We start from the raw sequence: 20,874 nt of genomic DNA on the forward strand, positions 1-20,874 counted from the left end.
CGTACATCTCGGATAACACTGAGAAAAATCGTGCAGCTATATGCGAATGTTATCAGTAGTTATTAGAACAATATATTTCGCAAAAACCAAAAAAAAACTTTTTGTGGCCTAGAGAGCGCTTCAAGCTTCGGGCACATATATAGTTTCTACATATGCTCCCTACAGGAGACGAGTTGCGCATAGTTCCGCCATTATAATCGACGGCTGTACAGTGAAGCCACTCATCGCGCTCGCAGGAGAAAAATACGACGTGACGTTATGGTGTGAGAGCGTTCCGCGGACATATTCGCGAGTGTTGAGCAAGATTGCGCTGTTGCAGTGAGGCGGTATATTGTTACAAGTTGCGAAAAAACATGAGACCCGAGTGCTTAGCTTTAGGTGCACGTTACGAACCCCAGATGGTCGGAATTTCTGAAGCCCTTCACTACGGTGTCTCCAATTATGATGTGGTGCTCTTGGGACGTCAAACTCAACAATAATAAAATTAGGTAAAAATGATTGAAAAGGTAACTCATTCGATATAACACCACTGCATGGCTTTTACACTAAACGTACGGTGCACAATGTTTTTGAGATAATTTTGAGATTGCTCGGTTCGTTTGGACCCCGCTGGATGACGCCCCCTTCCAGTCTTTCAGGGGCTGATACATTTGCGGCTTCGATGTTTTGGCCGCTGTAGCTTTGGTAATTTGGCAGAAACAATGTAATCGCTATTGCTGCTCGCACTTTTGCTTATTTCATTTTATGTCTGGAGCCTCTGCAGGATGGATATCGCTAGTTCCTATGAACTAAGTTGGATTCGCGAGATAGCGCCACAAACGGAAAGCATATCCGGCGGTTAATTTACTATCTGGTAAAACGGTAACGTAAAGAAGTATACGTACAAGCTAAAAGCTCCTAAATGCGGTCACGATGACACTGAAATGAGCACGGGCAGAGAACGCGTGGGCACCGCGCCATAGTGCATTTAAAGTTGGCTTCGCCTGGTAAAATGGAACATTTCACGTCCCTTTGCACCACGTGACAGCGCTCACTGAATAGCAGCGTGAGCGGCGAAGGAAAAGGTATGCCCAACTCTGCTACCTAAAGGTAGCATATACAATTACTCTACGGGCACAGAAATGCAACTGTGTCACGCTAAATAATTTGTGTAATATTGCTTGTTTGAGCAATAACTACGCTACAAATTTTCTGCTAATTTCGAGACGCCAATCTTCCATTACCATAATCCATCATTAATTATTTCTTTAGCTACTTGTCACCTAGGTTAAATATTGCAAAATACTGCATGTTTACTATTATTTATAAAAGGTACAGATGTTTTCGTGAGTTCTGTATAGGCTATTTTTCTGTTCTACAGGCTTTCATATTGAACGATTAAAGTACTTGGATAGCGAATGAAGCACAAACAATGGCAAAGTATTGTGACAAACTTGAGATAAATAACATTTTGACTCATATTGTGGCCTAGTTTTTGAAACGTAGCAGTAAAAGTAAGATTGTTACCTTTATATTGTTGCATAGCAGGGTTTCTTACTAAGACATGCAGAAAGTTTCAAAAGAACACTTTCTGTTTTAAGGGAGAAAAATGTTTTCATCTGAGCATCCAAGATTATGCAAAAAAAAATTAGCAGAGCAAGCTTTAGTGGCACAGACATAATAATAGGGGTGTTAATGAGCAACTTCAAAATGTCTCCGATATCATGTACATTATTGTTTTAACGTCTTCTAAGACATAAAATTCGCAGGACGCTTCATTATCAAGTTAAGATATAGGACGTGATTGCGTAATCGAGACCCGTGTGAACCGTCTTCTCGATCGGGAGCGTCGCCTAGCTTCTGGGTGGAGACTGGTAAAAAATCCATGCATCTCCACGAAGTTAATCATGACGAGTGAGCGAAGCATGGGAGGTCGTTCGGTGTTGCCGTAAATCCCCCGTGGCATTACCCACTCGCGCATGCAAATAAGTCTCTACCTCCTGTATCGACAACGCAACCGCTGTTTGCTGTGCCTTCAACTCTGTGGTAGCTTGTTGTTGGCATTGCCGCTTTGCAATTTATCTGGTGTTCTGACTTTCTATTTTGTTCTGATTGACAGCCTTTATTTTGTTGACGTTAATGTTTTGTTCTGTTATGTACTTCGATTAATGAGTGGTTAGATGTCAATGTATTTACAGTTATGGGATGTCTCATTTGGTTTGGTTTGGTTAGCAGCCTTTTGTTAACCTTGTGTTGTTCAGAGATGCTTCGGTTTGTTCACATGCACTTGCGCTACAGCTGCTGTAGACGCCGGATGGCGGTTTGCGGAGGGACATTGTGGGGTCTTGAAGTGTTTCACCTTTAAAATGTATTAGGATAAAGACTTCTGTGTAGCGTTAATTGCCCTTTGTAGAACAATCTACCTGTCTAAATAAACAAACACTTCTTTGTCAATGTGAAATACTTCACATTGACCTGTATTATTGTAATAAATCTAATTGAAATACGTTGTCAGCTACGTACATCCAAAATAAGCAGTTATTTTCTTATTTTGTACTGCATATGTATAACTGTAAACTTTGTTTGTTTATGGACACAAACTAGCTTTATGTTAAGAATTACTCCAGTTGTTTTTCTTGAATTTATCAATTTATGTATCATTTGACAAATAAAATTGAATTGAAATGAATTCAATTCCACCTTAAATTGCCTTTTCAGAGTGCTTTTGACGCAGGCGCACTCAGTTTGCTCGCAGTTGTCGCATTTCATGACGCAACAGTGAAGCGCTGAAACTGTAGCAAAGGAAATGAAGAAATGTGGAAGCTATTAGACATTACGTTTTCTAGAGGGCTGCACAATTTGTCCTTTCTGTTTTTCCACCTACTTAATCACTTAGTAACTCGAGTAATAAATGTTCTCTGAATAGATAATACATGCTAGTTAAAAAGTTTGTGCCAAGAAGTGGCTAACAAAGCAGGGTTCGGTCCTTCACCGTATCTCATTGCCCCCCATCCACTTTTTTTTAATTACCTTTGTCCTAGTTACCAAGGACACATCGCGTAACCTGTTGGTGCTTGTTTGTAGTAACGGAAGAAGGTCTGACAACAAAGCATCACATGTGCCGTGGGGTACCACATAAAAGAGGAGCATTAAGCCACGTTTTGTGCAATGCTACCTTCCCTGTATTTTACGAAAGGCGGTCTGCCGATCGGTATAAATATACCGATAGTAATAGTATTTCGACGACTGCACTTGCTAGACCTCGTGCGCGTGCGCGACCACTGCGGCCAATAACTTTAACATCAGACTGGCTTCAAGCAAAATGTCTGACGATCGACATACACCGAGAAAGGTGGGTTTATTAAACGCTCGAGGAAACGTATCAAGTTTTACACCGGCATCAGAAGGGACAATTGGGCGAGTTGGTGCACTTTCATCTTAAACAAATGTCAGCGCGACGTAAACAGGGACGGGAAAGCAAAGAGAAACTACTGCGCTGCAGTCTGTGTTACTGCGTAGTCTATAGTCTTTCAAGTATGAATGGACTGGTATGTGCTGTGCAGAATCCCGTTAAAGTGTACGTTATAAATTTTGCGAGCCTCGTTACAATCAGCCGTGTGGCTGTCGTGTACAGTATACGCATGCTGTCCCTTGTGCAGTATTGAGTGTTCTGCTCTAAGCTCATTTCACGGTGTATATACACTTCGTAATAGCCGTTTCGGCGAAAACAAAATTGAAGAACTCATTCTGAAGTACAAATAAAACATTTTTCTACCTCGCCCATATACCTAGCCATGACTTATATTTAGCGATTAATATGACAGTTCAAGCAGACACATTATTGTTGGGCGTGGGCACGACCTTCAATATCGACACTTTGCCTAATGCATTGAAAATGTGGTAATATCTCTCTGAATATTAAATCACAACGATCAAATAGCGGTACTTTTTGAATAGAATGCTCGCGCGCGCACGGAAGTGATCCTTCAATATGGCCGATAATGATAAAATATACTCTAAATTGACTGTAGCCGAGCCAATAAAGAATGACACTTCAGGGAAGCCAGTGCGTCGTTCTAAATGCGTAAGGTCTTAAAAAATAATAAATGAAGCACGAGAATTCCTGTCAGCTACGATGCAGCTTATTAAAAAGTGTATACGGGAACTCTCAGTCATTTCTTATAATTTTATTAAAAGTACTTTTAGGGTGCAGCTACTTAATTTAGAAAAAAAATCCGCATGGCTCGCTCCCGTCTCCCCAAAGACGTCATCATCTTTTGCCTCAAAATTTAGGGGCCTTGAGTCGCGAGTCATTCTCAGCTACGAATGAAGAAGAACTAGGTCAGAGCTCTATTATATTCCCTGTGACTTGACGATCTTGAGCATCACAGGAAGATGGAGATTAGGAACGATAAGATGTCGAAGAAGCTTTCAGGCTTGACACGTCGCGCTACACAAAGACACTTGCAAGCGACCTAAGGAATTTCGGATCAGCAACAAAACCTAAGCTCTTTAATGAGTGCTGAGATAAGCTAACCGGGTTAAGTTCGCGTTGATCGGCCGCGACCTCCGATGCGTAGGAAGAGGTACTACTTAGAATGTAGGATGTTTGCTCGAAACTTTGGTGCTGTACTCATATTGACCGAAACAGGGGCTCTTATATTAATGCATGTGCTTGAAGCTTAGTAGCCAGAAACCGCTTGCAAATTTCGCCGGTTGTTGTACTTTCCCTCCTACGTACTCAAAAAAAGACAAGTGCCCCTTCTCCAACGAGGCCCGCGAAGAAATTCAATTTCACCTTGTTGTCTTTTCTCTAAATGAGAGGTTCCGGAAAAGAGCGGCGTTTAGCCTGAACGGTCGCTTCGGCGTTAATCTTGAAGCAGCAGTTTCATTTGGTGCCATAGTTTCTTTCGGTTGTTTAATCTGTAGCCGCTTGCTCGTCGCACAAGTTATTTGCTTAAGAAAGCAGCACTGATTAGGAAACGCTGGGGCAAGTGGGCCCGTAGTTTGGTTGGCTTTGAACAGAGATAAACTGGACGCTTCGCACGAATCGCAACGCCCATAGACTGTTGCGCTCTACGCCGAACTCAGGAGCCTCCTCTAGAGGATGGTCATGAAGCCGACGCTGCCCTGTTCGGCTGTGCTAGCCTCAGTGCTAACGCGTAGGCAAGAAACGAAACTCACCACTTCGGATATATCGTGAATCAGTGAATAATCCAAATCGTTCATGACACGGTAAATTTGATTCGTTATTGAAAGACGCGAAATTTTGGTGAAAATAGGTGGCAACTCATGCTTTCGATTATAGGCAGCAAATTACACATATCAGCTTTTGAATATTTTCCGTGACCATGTATAGGTTAGTTAAATGTTATCGTCTGACTTTTGCAGTTCAGAATTGTGGTTATAAGAGGGAAAAGAAGAGAAAAGTGAGTCCCGTAACTGTCTGCATCATCGTGCGACACCTCAACAGTAGCTCACAAGGGATGAGGGTGAGAAGAGATTAAAAGGATAGGATTAAAGGTAGAGAGAGAGAGACAGATGCGCAAGGACAGCGAGCGACGACATAAGTTAGATATGAAAGATGCAAACACGGTCACAGGAGTCCGAGGACGGGTCACCACTTGCGGGAGCTCTTGTCGGCGACAGGAGATGGCGTAGGGCTAATCCAGTCGGCCAGAGCTGCGCTGACGTCGGAGATCGTGAGGGCACAACTGGTCGGCACGGAATGCAGTTAAACTCATCTTGTTCTACGTGCGTATAGCATTCGTCATTGATTCTGTGAATACGACAAATTTCAGTGTATGCGGAAAGTCGCGCGGGCTCGTGGTTTGGCTCTTCCAAAACTTGGCCAACGTTGCCCCGCTTGTTTTTTTTTGTGCGTTTGTTGATAGATGGCAGCACACTGCTAGCAAATCGCTTGTTGGCGGGTTTCAGAGCAAAATGTTTTCCGTGCCGATAAAGGTCATGAGCGACATGGGTTTGGTGTGGCATGTGGTGAGTGACTAGTTGTTGGTGTTGTCGTAGTCTTTCAGCGGAGGGGATTCCTTGATTGATATGTGGTGTTTAACGTCCCAAAACCACCACACGATTATGAGACACACCGTGGTGGAGGGCTCCGGAAATTTCGACCACCTGGGGTTCTTTAGCGTGCACCCTAATCTGAGCACACGGGCCTACAGCATTTCCGCCTCCATCGGAAATGCAGCCGCCGCAGCCGGGATTCGATCTCGCGACCTGCTGATAAGCAGCCGAGTACCTTAGCCAATAGATCACCGCGGCGGGGGGAGGGGATTCCTGAGGTTGCTTTCAGCAGTGATGTTGAAAGAAACTATCTTGACGACGAGAATTTTTCACTGGACGTAGCAGGCTGTCAACGCACCGAGAGTGATAGCGGCGATGAGTGATCAGCTGCTAACTCACAAGGAGTGAGTTTGCACTTCATATCCGCTAGCGCGTTAATATTTTTTCACGCTCGTTAGTCACTTTGCTTGTATTTAGATTGATATGTGTGGTTTAAGTCTCAAAACTACCATATCATTATGAGAGACGCCGAAGTAGTGGGCTCCCGAAATATCAATCATATGGGGCTTCTTTAACGTGCACCCAAATCTGAGCACATGGCCCTACAGTATTTTTGCCTCCATCGAAAATGCAGCCGCCGCCACCAGGATTCAATCCAGCAACCGGCGGGTCAGCAGCCGAATACCCTAATCACTAGACCACCACGGCGGAGCACTTAGAGAGTATTTATGGTATCGTATTCTGCAGCAACGTTACAATAAAACCATAGCTTTTTTGCATGCATTGCATGTTGCCTAATTACTGTGGACGTGGTGTAGCGCCGCAAGCCGCCAACACGCTCGAGCTCTACCAGCGAAGCGAAACAGTTTGAGCGATTAAACGTGCAATTACTACTACAATCCACGCCTTCTAACTTCTCCTGCACTTCATTGGTACCTCCTGAATGACGTTGTTGTTCGACGAAATTTCTCAATTGCAACATTGCAAAAAGCGTACGTGTGTACTCTTTCCTCAGTTCTTGTTTCGATCGTTCCATATAGCTTGCAACATCCGAGGGCAGTGAATTGCGCATGGTTAGAGGCTGAACATGGTTGTTACGCAAGCGCTACTTAATGGGAAGTTAAATACGTGTATTCCGTTGAAAAAGCAATTCATGTTGCTGACAGCACGAGTAATGGCGATGGCGTAATATGTTTGCAAACCACCGCCATGTTAAACATTCGGTCCCGCGCAGCCACGTGCACAATGGCGCGCCCCTCACAAGCTGCCTACTACAGGCTGGCTCGGAAGCAATTACCTCGGAGTGCCGCTCAGTTCAAACATCAATTTTAGTTCGCGCAGTTTTCTGTAGCACGCACAGGATTACGCAAGACATCGTTGGTGCACGGTCGATCAGCTGACACCACCACCCTTCGCACTGAGGCAAAAAAAAAAATAAGGCAGCGAATATTTATAATCGTTCAGCGGACTGGGAGTGTGGGGGGGGGGGGGAACAAACACATGAAACGAAGAAGAGTCACACAGCACATCTTGTGCTTTGTGCCTCTTCTGATGACGTCATTTTTTCTGAAGAACCGGCGGCAACTAGGAGGAATATGCAACGAGTTTTGTTGGTCTTCCTGTGAGACGCTGGGCTGTCTGACACGTGGTGACAATTTCCAAATTCAGGAGGCGGAACAATTGCCGGCCATGCAGGCCAGGCTAATCCCGCCTGCTGCAACAACACCACCACCACCCACCAACATCTTCTGCAACGATTATAAAATCCCAACTAGCCCACCTTGCTATCATATTGCAGCGAACATTTAGCAATCCTCACCATTTGGGAGAGTACTTTGGTCCGATATTAGCTCTGAGAAGTTGGAGTGGCACCGCCTGGTTGGAGGCTTGCATGACGGCACGGCACGGACTTTTCAAACCTTGCTGCGGCGCGCGTATGCATAACAAGCGCTCGCTTCGAACGCCGTCGCGCTGCCAGCGTTTACTTTTTGCTTGCCTCCACTCAAAATAAATGACGGGATAAGCATCAATGATCTTCCTGGTGAAACAATGAAAAGGTAAACTTTTTTTTTACAGTAGAATCGCCAACGGTGCCTGCGCTCTAGCGTACACGCTTTGATGAGGTTTGTTATGGTGTTGCGCTGCTTACCTCGAAGATGGGTTCGATTTTCGGCCACGGTAGCCGCACTCAGACGAGGGGGAAGAAAAAGACAATACATGCGCAGAAGGTTGAAAAATTCGAGGTGACTACAATTACCCTGCAGCGTGCCTCGATTTCATGTCGCGCTTCTGAAACGTATACGACAGCGTACTTGCATTCCAGGTAGCATTTTTCACGAGCAATTCCTTTAAAAATATGTGATTGTTTCGCCTTCACAATTGTTATCTGTATCGGACGCATAGGGGTAACTGCTGCGAGCTTTTTTTTTTTTTGCTGTAGGCACGTGCCTACAGGAAAAGTGGCGCAAATATCTAGTATCAAGTGGCGCAAAATATTTCGAATGCACTCGCCCGAGAATGCTGCCGCAGCTGTTGCGTGAGATTTTCTTGAATCTATAGTTGCTCATATTTCATCACGTTATTTAGAAACATATTTTTCGGAATAATATCGGCACCCGTTTCACTATAAAAACAAGCTAATGAGATTAGCTGCAGAAATTTCTACTGATTTCAGATATATTGTCTACGTGCAACATCCCAGAAACTGTGCTGTCACGCTTGTAAGTACCAGTTTAGATAGCAACCTGATGAAAAAATTTTTCCCACAGTTGATCACTCCAGAACAGCATCAATCTGTATATGAACATGACGTGCGAGACCAATGGTTGCTTCACTGAGGCAAAGGGCGTTTTATTATCACGTGGGTCACGATGCGGCGTTCGCCTTCGAAACGGTTCATTTCGACGTTCTGATGCTTTTTTTTACAAATGATTGCTATCAGCAGTGCTCCTGCGTGAAGTGAACATTACCGTCTATGAGATGATGGTATGTCGAGTCAGCTGTTCACGTAAATCATGGTATGTGACTACGTAAACCAGACGACTGTTGGGAAGAAATCTGTACATGAGGTCTAAGTATACCGACTTCTCGGGATTCAGGAAACCATTCTGTGGCTTGCTGCGTTACCTTTTTTCCTCGCTATGATGATTGTGTAGGAAATACAGATCCATCTGAAATGCCCTGCATGCCAAAGTGGAATTCTGTCTAATTACTGATTGATTGATATGTGGGGTTTAACGTCCCAGAACCACCATATGATTATGAGAGACGCCACAGTGGAGGGCTCCGGAAATTTCGACCACCTGGGGTTCTTTAGCGTGCGCCTATATCTGAGCACACGGGCCTACAACATTTCTGCCTCCATTGGAATTCTGTCTAATGAGCTACATTATTTGCAGAGGCAGACATAACTTGCACGTAAAATCGCAATGCTGTGAGTAAACTCAAAACGTACTATTTTATTTTGTAATACTTCGACACAAATGTTTAAACTTGTAGTTTATGCCGAAGAGTAAAGAAGTCAGACACATTTAGCACGATAGTTTTATAGTTTTCTTAGAGTTGATTTCCTCGAGTAGGTAACTCGAGTGGTGAAAACAACCAATGTCTCGCTGTCTTGCACCTTAATATTCAAACTGGATCCATACTTTATGCAGCTTACTTAACATTTAGCAGCAATAAATACCTTTACTTTGTACCTTTAGTAATCTGCTATTCGACATTGAGAAGAAGTCACCACCGTATCGCTGAAGAGCGGGCACACGGCGGGCTCGGAAAGAAGCGACCGTCGGCATGCGTCGGTGGCGGAGCAGGCGAGTCCGTGTCATGACGTCACTACGCCGCGACTGCAGCGACGTCAGTGTTCGTTCTCGGGGCTTATACATTCATTTGAAGATCAAGAGTTTATCCGGTGAAAGTGGCATAAGGCGTCCGTGCGTCCTATGTTGCCTTATAGTTTCGAGATCACAGATTAACCCTCCTCCGACAGCCATCTTTATTGCACGGAGTGCCACCTATGATAGCGCGTGGGCATCGCCAATACTGCTCAGTCTTTTCAGAGCAAAAAAAAATTCTGTAAATGTATTGGTAACCACCTAAGTGGTTTCTTTAGTAGAATATGGAAATAACCGGACCAGTTGAATCATTTATCAACGTTTACGTTTTTGGTTATTTAGGCACAATGGTAATGATTTCATTTTCAGGCCGGCAGTTGTGACTCTTGTCTTCGGTGCATGGGAACCCTGCTTCTTACACCACCTCACCAAGAACTCGTATGTTGCTTAATTATTTCTTCATTCTCTCACCCATTGCATTACCCGTCTTCTTCGCGGTAGACTACATACCCTCTTCCCTTCTCCCTCTCACGGGTCTCCTCCTGTCCCTCTGGTCAAGCGGCCTCTTTTAGCGAATGTCAACGCCGGCACACCTTCACCAAAAACAGCTTCTATGTAAAAGGCACATGCAGGCCTCGGGACGGGGTTCCTCTTCATGATACCTAAGAAGCAGTAGGAGGGTTAAAATTATAACAAGGGCTGTAGGTCTGTTAGCATATCAGCAACACCCTATGAACGAAAACTAATTTTATTGCGTCTCTTCTCAGTAGGACAGTCCGTCTTGGTCATTTAGTATCACCGAAAATTAGGCCACAGTTTGGCATTCCGTATCGATTGTAGTATCACGTTTGCCGATGCACCTGAGCATGGCTACCAGGGGCAGCGCCAGTGTGGGCACGGGGGAGGTGAGGGGGCTGAAGCTTCTCCGAAATTTTCGGATGCCCGCGCCCCGTTGCCTTTTCTATGAGGGAGCATAGTCATAACACAATGGCTAAGTTTCCCACCTCCCTGCCACCCTCCTGAAGTAACTCTCCTATCGTGGGCCTCTTGTAAAGTAATCCTGGTGCCACCTTGGCGGGCACATCACTTTCTAGACAGTCCATCCTGTTGGATATTTGCTATTGTGGTACAAAAAGGCTTTGAATTGTAGGCGGATCTGCTTCTATATGAGTGGAGTGGAGCGGAACGTACGTCATATTATCTGATAAGGGAAAATGACCGGCTAGTCCTGGTGCATCGGCAATAATCTTCAGTGGTCATGAACTTGGGCCTCCACTATTGGTGCACTTTGAGGTAGGGGCATTCGTGACCATGGGGGACGTTTTCCAACAGCCGCGATGGGGCGCCCTTCTTATTTGACGGGACCGTGGTGTGAAGTAACCCCCAATCACGCACCAGTTCTGCGCAGGACGTTTGCCGAGCACCCAATGGGTGAAGTGGGGCGGAATGAAAAAATATAACGTGCTCACTGAGTTGAGAACAGAAAAGTCTAACAGCTTATTACTCCCGAGGAAGAGCTCTAATAATCAATTGACGTGCAAATTTATGCAAGAAGTTCATATATGTCGCAATCGGGAGGGCCGCAGTCGTTGTGCCTGTTCTTTTCTTTTTCTTTCCAGCTACCTAGCATAAATTGGAGTGCGGCCAAGCGTATCAAGGCCTCATTGAGGTAGGCCGCTTGTGTACTGTAAATTATTGGCACCTTACCTCTGGCTTCTCAGCGCCCATTCAAAATAGCAGCTAAATAAATAAACAAAACCCGACCCACATCACCGCCGTTCTTAGCTGGCTGCTTATGTAATGTGTGAAAGACTTGTATCTGATCAGGCAAATTAACTTTCATTCTGGCATGAGCTTGAGCAGCATAAATGATATTCACAGTTAGTGATGAAACACCTTGGTCGGTGAAAATAAAATACTTAAGACCATACTGCATGATGTGCGTCACTACAACAAACCTTTCTGAAAGCCTTAGCAAGCTTTTTTGTAAATTAGAAGCTTTTTTTGCGTTCTACAAGCATTTTTGGCGTCTATCTGCGTATCTATCTGTCTGTCTAGCCGCTTACGCCTGGGTGCTCTTGTGATCACCCACTTAACCGGCTGTGAACCATAATTCGTATGGGAAGGTAAGATGGTTTGACTAATATGACGCGCTGGTCAAGACATAAATATCGTCACAATACTGTGACTTCAAGCCAGACAGTGGCACATACTCGCGAGCGGGTGTGTGCCTCTTGTATCGGGTAAGTGCACAGGTGTCTGACACTTACTATCTACTCTGGAACGGTGAGAACACACATGGGTAACTAACTCGTAAGCGTTAAGAAAAAGATGACATTGGCAGCGTTGACCCGACGAATGCATAAAATAATTGTCAGGGTTCTAGCAAGAATCGAACCCCCGCATTCTGCGTGGCAATGAAGCGCTCTACCACCAAGCCACGCCAGGTCTCCAAACTACTTTTCAAATAGACACTATAGTCTCCGTTAAACGTCAATTGTTGTTTCAGTGCTACCTGTCTAGTTTTATGAATTTTACATACTTACTCCTATGATACAGCCATTCTATCTTGTTAATGTCAATTGTAGTTAGGTGTCATGCACGGAAGTTGACCTATGTAGCAGTGTCCAAGGCCACCGTCCTCGCAAGCACCAGCGCTTCATATCAGCTTTTCACTTCTGTTGTCACTAATACACATGTTCCTGTTGGCACAGTTGCGCAAGTGCAAGCTACTGGTTGTATAAAGATGTGCAACTCTTCAACATACGATAGTGTGTGCGACATTTATACATATATTTAGCGTTATTTTATGACCTGTAGCTGAATAAAAAAATTACAAAATGGTCACCTTCCCTCCGCACGCTTCGCATAACGTCCATTCCCAAGGTATACGCGGAATCGATCGGCCGAATTTTTTTTAAATATCATCATTTATTGTTGAGGTGCAAACGTCCCACGACCACCATAGGATGAGAGGTTTTATAGCAAATCTTGTTTTATTGAACTTATGAACATGAATGATTGTGACACACAGTATTAGTAAAGACATACAAAACGCCACAGCACCAAGCTAACAATTACATAGCATCAGGAAATGAAGGTCCTGAAAGCACCATATCATTATGAGGGACACCAGAGTGAAGGGCTCTGGAAATTTTCACCATCTGGTGTTTCTTAACGTGCACTGACTTCGCACAGTACGCTGTCTCAAGCGTTTTCACCTCCTTCGAAAATGCGGCCGCCGGGTATGGGATTCGATCCCGCGACCTGCATGCGCGTCAGAAGGGGAGCACCATAACGACTAGATTGCGGTTGGTTCTTTAAAATCCACATTACATATATACACGTATCAGGAGGATGCTCTTGCGTGTAATTTGCTTGTTTATTTGTTCTCAATTATCAGCTTTGCAGGCTTCTTTGCGCATGATTGCACAGAAGGCAATGTATTTGGGGTTTTTCTGCAACCAAAGAGTTTCCAACGAGTTTTCTGCAACAGTGGTTTTTCTGAATGTGCTTGGTTCACGGAGTGCCCTTCGAGTTGTATACTTGCCCAACATTTTATTCCCAGGAATGAAGCACAGAAGGGTCTCGTAGACACCACCTCGACTGGACTTAAAATGCTAAGCTCGTACGACAAAACGCAAACTGTGCTTTATTCATCATCCAATGCATTCCTTGTGTAAAAGTCGGTGACGTTTTAGTTGTATCATTTGAAATTTTGTTCCAATACATCATGCAAATAAGCATTCGAAGCTCAAATCGAGTGCACCGACCACCAAAAATGAAGGTTACGTTCCGCGTTGAAGAAAAAAGTCTTCCGTAGAGTTTGAAATGTTTGCACATTCACCAGGTATTCCGCACTTTGTGGAATAATTGTGGCGTAGATGTGCCCCCCTCCCCCCCCAAAAAAAAGAAAGGCTATAGGAGAACCGTTATGGTCAAGACAGTTTTCTGTTGTTTAGAGCATGCGAAAGCGATGTAATAAAAGCACTGCTGCCAATTCTGGTTGGTAGTTGGATGTACCCAAGGAGCGGGGCAGCTAGAGGCGGACACCTCGGCGCCGGAACAGGAAGGTTCTTGCGAGGCTTCTTGCTCACACTAAGGACAACACGATTTATTTCCATATTTACAATTATTGGCACACTAGAGGAGCAGACGTGCCTTTACATGAGCAGCGCCATGAGCCACGACCAGCCGTAATGAAAGCCAGAGAGAGAGAGTGCCGACCGCACACGCGACGCGCTTTATATACCCCTCGTCCATGCACGCGCGCTTGTCCGACGGCAACTGCGCGTCTCAGCGACGCCGATGCGCGTTCGATGTGGCACACACGAACGCCTCTTGCGTTGCTGCAGGACGTGGACCGCGTTAGCAGGGCGCACCAATGACTGTCTCTTGCAGGGCTATGTGCTTGCTCTGCCAGTCATAACACCTCGTCCGCCGCCCGAAGAGGTCACGTGAGGGCTGCAGTACCGCTGCTCCCTGAAGTGACCCTTGTACGTGGTGCGATGCGATTGTCCGTGCGCGTGCCAATGGTTGTCGACCGCAACACACAGCCACACACCACACAGCAGGTCACACAACAAGCGCACTTCTGCGTCGCTACAATCCACAGTACACCAACGCCATCTTGGTACCAGCAGACCACTCAACAGCTGCCAAGACCCGGTCATCGCTGACTGGTTGTTCCCTGGTCAAAGTTGGAACACCGTGGTTGAAACGCAGCGCTGAAGACGTCCACCGTCCGCAAAGCATAGTTCATGCTGGGCCAATGGCTCTAGCTGGGCTTCTTCTCTGCCTGGTTTTAGCGGGGGAGGTACACACGAACCGGGCACCGACACTGAGAGTACTCCACCTTTCAGAGATCCAACAGGTGCAAGCTACTATAAGGCTTCCTGTTTCAACAATTGTTTTGCAACAGAAGCCTAAACTATGGTAGTGACCAGTTAGCGCTTAAGTGAATGTGTCCCAAACCAAGCGAGGAAAACCTTTCACATGCTCAACAGACGTTGCACCGAAAGCCTCTTTGAAGCACGTTCGTTCAGGCGCGGTTCTTAAAAAATCGCGTCACACCAACGGGACGCCTCCCGGAGTTTCTCTCCACGTTGAAGCAAAGACAGGAGTTGGACCAAAGATTTGTCTCCACGCGCATGGAAGAAGGAGCGTCTGAACGAGCCCCGCCTGCATCCTAATGCCTTCATTTGGCTCAAAGTCTGGCCGACTAGTTAATCTTGAAGAAGGGCCCTCTGTAACCGCTGAAGCCTCAGAAAATGTCTCAGCCCTCTCGCCGCTGAAGAAGCACTGCGCTGGCAATAGGTTTCTTAGTTTCTCTTTTCCTCCAGTTCTAGCTTTGTATGCTGCACCACTGAGAGTAGCAGTTTGCCTTTCCTGCATATCCACGTCGCTATCTACTGAAGATAGCACATCCGGCTGTATGCTTTCTGGTTCGACGAGTGTGTTTGCACATTCTTCCTGCTCAGTCGAAGATACCACATCTGTCCCAAGCTGAGAAATACATTCCTTTACGACCGAGTCATCTTGACAATCTGTCACGCTTGGGACACCTGTCATCTCCGACTGGCAACGGACGCCGCACTCACCAGCTAGCTCAGCCATACCTTCTAACTTTATCGTGTCTGGTCTCTCTTGAATCTTTTTGTTAACTGTGGTCTGACCATCGGCATGTTTCACCAGGAGCTAGACTGCGAAGCTCAAGCCGGAATCGCTCCATTTCACTTTCATGAGCAGCAGCTTCATCTTTCCGCCTGGCGGTCTCTCTCTCAAGCGCAAGCCGCTTTAGTTCTCCTCATCGATGCCAAAATCCTCAATCGTCTGTATTAAATGCGGCTTCCTGAGTGTCCTCGCCACGTCAATACACAGCTCCTCCACAAAAGCACTAACTCTGGTTTCTTTAAGTTGTTCAAATCCATGGTACCTAGTGCAGACTTCCGTTGCTCAATCTGCTGTGAAGGTACCTCAATAAACACTGCCTTCACAAAGAAGCAACCGATCTACCCCTTCGGAAAGACATCTCCATCTAACTAAAACACCTGGTAGAATCTCTACGGAACGTGAGCACTCACCAGTATCGGTACCAGGAAAGAACACCGCCCATTCCAACCGTATCCCACCGCTGTCAAGCAGTTGATTAGACCAAGGAGCGGGCTACAGGCAGTCACCCAGGCACCGTAGAAGGAGAACCCTTGCGAGGGTTCTTGATGACACAAAAACACAATTTATTTACATAATTACAGGAGTTCAATAGACTAGGCGTCGAGAGGCGTCATTGTATGGCATGACAGGCCATGTAATGAGCTATCTTTAGTAGATAGCGACGTTGATATGCAGGAAAGCCAAACTGCAACTCTCAGCTGTGTAGCATACAAAAGCAATAGCACTGGAGGAAAAGAGAAAGGAAGAAACCTATTGGCAGTTCAGTGCTTCTTCAGCGGCGAGAAGGCTGAGACGACGCATTCAAGGCTCAAATAGAGTGCACCTATTACCAGAAATGATGATTACGTTCCGCGTTGAAGAAAAGAACCTCCCGTAGAACCGGAAAAGTTTGCACATTCACCAGGTATTCTGCACTCTGTGGAATAATTGTGGCGTAGATGCGAACCCCCTCCCCCCCCCCAAAAAAAAGAAAGGCTAGGGGAACAGTTACGGTCAAGACAGGTTTCTGTTGTTTAGAGCATATGAAAGCGATGTAATAATATCACTGATGCAAATTGTGATCGACAGTGGTACAATGGGCTGTGATACTGCAGACATGAAGATGAAAACTATATCATCTCTTTGTTTATTTTGAAAATTGTTCTTCGCCTGAAAGGGACAGTATATAGTTTTGAGCACTATACCGACTTTGTGTGGGTACGTAACTGCACTACTATATATGTGTCCAGTACAGCTATCTCGGCACCATCGCAAGAGGTCTATATGACTTCTGTCAAATGTTCTGATCACGCCCCTGTATAATATCTGCTTGGACTTCGTCTCTGTCGTATAATATATGAATGGTCGTGCTTACGTGCGTCTATGCGCACGCAGGGCAACTATAGCCGAAAGTTGTAGAAGCTGCTGCAAGCGCGCTTCTGTACATCGCAGTAGAGGTCAGGGGCATTCACTGCAGCATTTCGGTATTAGTCTACTTACCTGTTGTCTAAACAAAATTAAAGCACGCGGGCTTCAGAGACAAACGAAGCGAGACCCTCCAGAGGGGGAGAGGACCTTTCAAAAGCGCCGGGGAGGGGCGTCCCTGTGCTCTCTCGTCAGCTGTCGCACGCGAGCTCCATTCCTCGCTTTATTATTAGTATTTTTTTTGTCACGGTGAAGCGAAGGTGCACTCCCGCAACAGGCACACTGTCACGCCGGCAATCCCAACCCACTAGCTGGCTAGTAAACGAACGTCCGTGACGTCACGCGTTTGTCTGCGAGCATATGCCTGCCGCCTGGCCACGGTCAGGCGTAAACACGACGGCGCGCAGGGGCTCGCAGTTCTCCGTCGTGCTGGGGCGACACAGGCTTCTCGGTTCGACTCATGCTCGCCGCTGGGAGCCCACTGTCACTCCGCCGTAGAAGAGCCGCCATGGCGCGACCAAAATGTGCTCCTAGGCGCAGCAGCGCATCCCGGCCACCCGAGCAGCCCGCGGTGAGTGGACCTCGACTCTTGCGCTGGCTGGTTGAGTGCGTGCGTGGTGTAGTATATACCGTCGTGCTTGCGTGCGTCCAGAATCTGTGCCATAGCCCACTTGCGTGCCCGAGCAGGCGGAAAGTGTGAAACCAAGGGCAAGCGGAAAGCTTCGTCCTTCATTTCGACGTTCCGCCTGTCAAAGGAAGCTGAATGGTGCGTATTCCGCGAACAGAGGTGAGCCATGCTTTGCCACTGGCCCGAAAAGCGCCAGTGAGAAATGAGCACTAGCAAAGCGCGCACCAATTTTGGAGAAATGCCATTGTCGTGGTGGTTCTACGCAAACTCAATTTGTTAAATACGATCGTTGTTACACGTATAACAGTGATAAAGTTTTCAGTGACAGAATGTTACTTTAGAACAAACACTCTCTTGTTTAAACGGAGCTACTGCGATTACTCGTCGATAGTTCTATGCATTTACAAGGAATGAATGTTCCGCTGAGTTATTTCCTCCTGGCACTTAAATTTATGCTGACGGCACATCCAACTAAAGGGGTCTCCTTACTCACTTCATAATTGCCAAGCTTTTCTTAACTTGAACCGCACTATTGGAATGTTTCTGTACGAAGAAAATATTTACTGAATGTTCAGCAGCCAAGAAGTCCTACTTGAAATTTTGCATATCTAGGCTATTGCACTCGCAAAGTAATAAAAAAAACTTATACCTTATGGTACTTTAAGCTCAAGCATTTTTATTTGACAGCCGCGTAGCACCTATCCTCTCACTGGACGCCCAACTGACAAGTTTCTCGTCTAATTTGAATGGTACTACGTTATGCAGTTCCGTATGACGCGAATGAATATACTTTGTACATAAAAATGTTCTTGATATAGAAGAATGACAAGTACCACGACCCGGGTTTGTACTTTTACAAAGGGAGACAAAAAAAGACAATTAAAGCGTCCTTTGTCACAAAGTGCATGCCTTCGCAAAAATCACACTTGAATCTCAGCTGGTGGACAGGCCAGCCGACGTTTTCGTTTTTAGCGTATCCGTCGATTTTCCAGCCCACCATGGCAGCGCTATGCGCAGACAGCTGTTGCACTACACTGCTAGCTTTTTTTTCTTTTCCTTAATTTTTTGCGTGAGTATGTGTCATTTTATTAAGAGACGGCTAATTGACCACTTGCTTTTTTTCTCTTCTGCTGTAAGTGAAAAAAAAATAAGTAGAACAGTAGTGAAGGGGGAGGGGTGCAATATGCAGATGTTTTTCATCTCCATTCCCTCATAGCATCAGGCGTTGTACAATGTATAGTGCATAGCCGCGCTTTGTATGAACGCAAGAATTTCGGTACTGAATAGCTTCAGGTTATAAACAACCATATATTATTCAGAGAAACGAAGAAACGCTATTCAAATAATTAAATGACTGACGAATCGATGAATAAAAATAAAAAATGGCTACTTCTAAAGTACCTTTGCCAAGTTCCTGAATTTGGCTGATTGTAATAACGTGGCAATCACCTTATACTCGTAATGTAATAAAGAAATATACATCCACACATCTCAATCTACAATTGCGAAATGCCTCTTTTCACTATCATTCATGCATTATTTATCTTGTTAAGTGGGTACTTTATGGGCCATGTCACAATAGGTTGAAACAGATTTCGATACATTCCTTCGGAAAGGGTCCCACGATGTACTACGTGGGGTTTTCGTCACAGTTTCTCAGGGTTGCCGACCCATTTACCTCACGTTTCCTCCTTCCCAATTTTGAGAATTAAATATGCTTTGCTCTTACAAAAATCACCGTGCGGAAGATTTTTGTTAATGTGGAGACCAGGTTTTCTGAGCAAACAATAAAAAACCATGAACGGTATTTACAAATATTTCCTCCAAGAGTCTTTGCCTTCAATCGGCTGCATCAGATAATAATGTGTCTCATATACGATTACATGTAAGCTGCCCTTGCAAGCAGGTATAGCATAAAAAATATTTTGCGCGTCGTGACTGAAGAAAGTGAGGTACGACAGTGCATTCTGCAGCGATGTCTAATAAAAACTTGTTGCTCGTTTAGTTGGTGAATACTTGTCGACGTAAATGATATACAACAAGACCTGTGGTCTCTGATGTGTTTCTCTTCTTCGGGAAATTGTAGCAACGTTTTCTGCTCAGTTCTGTGTGACTCTCAGAATCAACTGCTTATAGCCGTCTTATGTCATTGAGAACTCACCGATGTATGAATATAACATCTCACAAACTGAGAGAAAAAAATACATGTAAAATCATTTCCGTTGTTTGAGCTGGATCCATGCCCACAACGCTCTAATCTCTTACGCTATTATTATTCATAACACCAGCCAATGCTGATATTCGACATAATATTATGGAAGTTTGATGACCATTGACAAATACGAAGTAAGTTATTTTTGAATTGAGCTTCCCATAGCTAAAATTTTGCAGCTGTAAATTTCTCTAAGAAAGATTTTGAAGGAACGTCAAATATTCCACAGGGCTTATAGCCTTATAAAGCAGGATCCATATAGTTGAAACTAGAGAGGAAAGGGTGAGATTAACTAGGAAAAAATAGGGACGTTAACCAGACTAGAAAAATATGGTGTGCTACTTAACGCAAGGAAAAGTAAAAAAAGAAAAGAAAAACAAAGCAACAGCGGCGACAGAAAGCAGGCGTTTGAAGAAAAGAACAAAAAAAAAACAGAATAGGTGGAATGGAAGAAACAGATATCTTGATTAATAGGACACTACTGCCGTGCCGTCTTGAGGACAGGAAGCTTTAGAAGCAGAAAAATCGACAATGCCGACCGAAACAGTCCTCACACAGAAAGTCATCAAAGCAATATTAGAGTCGACTGCCTGCAGTGGTATAGCCATTTCATGCAAGCAAAAACAAAAAAGAGCACCATAAATGCTGTGGTTGCTTTTTTTTGCATCAAAATAAAGCACACCAGTTCTCCAATACTCTCGCGTTTATACAGACGCAATAAGTAAGGCATATTGTTTCACAATATGCCTACGATGCCGGATGTTTTGTCTCTCGTCATATGCAGAGACGCACGCGCCCTCATCTCCTTGTTTGCAAAATATTTTCCCTCTTTAATGAAGAGGCAATCCACGTGGTCTAGGCTAGAACAACGCACGAGAAATTGCAAACAGCACCGAAACCAATTAGGCGCTACCACTCGCGAAGCGTATACAGGTCGCACTCTCCGCAGAACTAAAGCCGGGTCGATGCCGCGTTCGCAATTTATAGTCGCCAGACTATTGCACTCAGCGTTTGAGAGTAGTAAACAGTGCGCTCTATGTAATAGGGAGTGTTCCAGCGCCCACAAAAATGATGCGCTGGGGACGGAGCCGAGAGCAACCATTCAATCTTGGGTCGATCGG

The 20,874-nt window shown here is 45.2% G+C and overlaps 1 protein-coding gene across 3 annotated transcripts in view; it reads left to right on the forward strand.

The window, feature by feature from the left end:
* Window positions 1-20,874, forward strand: part of Dop1R2 (dopamine receptor 2) — a 403,319-nt gene that overhangs the window by 104,501 nt on the left and 277,944 nt on the right. For 2 of the 3 annotated variants that reach the window (XR_005110442.2, XM_037427371.2), the window contains exon 1: window positions 17,198-17,484. The exons of the other annotated variant lie outside the window; for it this stretch is intronic. The gene's annotated coding sequence lies outside the window, so the exon portion shown is untranslated. Of the gene's footprint in view, window positions 1-17,197; window positions 17,485-20,874 lie in introns of those variants that run through there. 3 annotated transcript variants of the gene reach the window in all.

Source organism: Rhipicephalus microplus, chromosome X (genome assembly GCF_043290135.1).
Source record: "Rhipicephalus microplus isolate Deutch F79 chromosome X, USDA_Rmic, whole genome shotgun sequence".
NCBI classification, from domain to species: Eukaryota; Metazoa; Arthropoda; class Arachnida; order Ixodida; family Ixodidae; genus Rhipicephalus; species Rhipicephalus microplus.